This window comes from Anarrhichthys ocellatus, unplaced genomic scaffold (genome assembly GCF_004355925.1).
Source record: "Anarrhichthys ocellatus isolate YVR2014 unplaced genomic scaffold, GSC_Weel_1.0 scaffold80, whole genome shotgun sequence".
Lineage (NCBI taxonomy): Eukaryota > Metazoa > Chordata > Actinopteri > Perciformes > Anarhichadidae > Anarrhichthys > Anarrhichthys ocellatus.
Genome location: NW_022280110.1, coordinates 1,004,544 through 1,006,343, shown reverse-complemented (window position 1 = coordinate 1,006,343; position 1,800 = coordinate 1,004,544). Strand labels below are relative to the sequence as shown.

The 1,800-nt window shown below is 46.1% G+C and overlaps 1 protein-coding gene across 1 annotated transcript in view; it reads left to right on the top strand.

The window, feature by feature from the left end:
• siah1 (siah E3 ubiquitin protein ligase 1) overlaps nucleotides 1-1,800 on the top strand; it is a 21,201-nt gene that overhangs the window by 4,577 nt on the left and 14,824 nt on the right. The gene's annotated exons all lie outside the window — the stretch shown is intronic.

The window sequence follows — 1,800 nt, the reverse complement described above, 5'->3', positions numbered from 1 at the left end:
TGTGTGTGTGTGTGTGTGTGTGTGTGTGTGTGTGTGTGTGTGTGTGTTAGTTAGAGAGAGGGAGGCGGATAGTGACTCATTGGCTCTGTATCAGTGAGGTAATTCTAGATCTGTTACTAATGCCAAAGGGAGTCCCTGCTTGCTTTATTGCTCTCCGTGTGTGTACGTGGAGGCAAAAACAAGGTGTGTGGGGGGGGGGGCTTTGTGTGTGTTTGAGTTTCTCCTCTGCCCTGATATCTCAGCTCTGCGTGGCTTCTGCATGGTAACAAGCTGCTACGCTGCACCGTTACTCTGTTGTTTCTCCTGCTGTGGAGAAGATGTGACGGCAAAAGCAGAGTAAGCTTCTTCAGTTAAGTTACCCGAGGGGTGGTGTCCGTGTATCATTCAGCGATTTATATTCTGGGCCAGGGCTGAGATAAGAGTACAGTTAGTAGAGAAGTTGTCATTCGACCGGTTCACAAAGTCTGTTCTTCTGAAGAGGCATACGAACCGCCAAGAACTAATCTAGCGTTGATCCTTTGCGCCATGAAGAGAAAAAGCTGTACCTGGCTCTAAGCACTTGTTTTAGTCTCCGCTTAATGTTAAAGCACTTCATACACAAACATCAAGACCTGAACCAAAATGAATTGTAACTGCACCTAAGACTAAACAAACTTGAATCCAGAAGACGTGAGTAACAATTGGCGCTTCCTGATGCACCACCTTCTGTTTGTTTGTGAGTGGTTTCCTCTGTTACCTTATCTGAGCCCAACGGGAGTACCTCTCATTAAAAGTGAATTGACTCCTGTTACATTGAAAACTTCCATCTGCTCTTACACACACACACACACACACACAGTGTAGTCTCACCTTTCTCTGTTGGAACAGTAACATTGACAGTTTAGTAGCGTCAGAGAATGTGGCCCCCGGGAGTCGGGTTGTGGCCGCTGGTTGTTGGCCACTTGTGTCTGCCGGAGATTTCCACCTCTGTCTCTAAACCTGGCTAAAAAACACACCGTCTTTTTGCTCTTATGTGCTGATCTTACATCCAAATGTTACGTCCTGTAGACGTCAGGTTAACACAGGTGTTTGTGGGGCCAGTAATCTGCAGGTCAGAGATTGTAAATGGACTTCCCGGTGTGTGTGTGGCCGTCCCCCACATGGGTCATTCCGTATTAGGAAAATATGACTTGAGACTGGAAACTAGAATTAGCTGCAGGATGAACTCGGCGATGGTGAACTGATTGAGACCAACGAAAGCTCATCAAGGGTGATAATCAGATCTTCCGACGCATTGTTAAATGGCACGTGTTTGGCATGTGACATTTCTTTGAAATGCAAATGAAAAAGCCTTAATGCAATCAAGAGAATGCACTTCTGAACAGGTAAGAGAAGATATTTCTGCCAGATTAATACATGCCGGCCTACCGAGCAGCGGCAGCAGTCACTTCATATGGAAATGGCGGCTCGTGCTGCACTCTGTTCCAGCGCGTTTTACAACATCTCGATCTCGCTTGTCATTTTGTCTCTCTTGCTCCCTTAATTTCGGTTCCGTAGTGCTGTATTTGCATGACAAAAGTGTGTTGAAGATGTAAATAATGTGTCTCCCTCTTTGTGAACCGCTGGCTGTAGGTGATGAAGTGTAAAGGTCTCTGGTGATGAACTGCTGCTCGGGTCCAGATGGCTCATTGTTGCGTCCGCTGGCCCTTCTAATAACACACTCTTGGCATTGGCCAGTGTCACTAGTGTTTTTTTTTTGTTTTTTTTTTATAGCTGTGTGTGTGTGTGTGTGTGTGTGTGTGTGTGTGTGTGTGTGTGTGT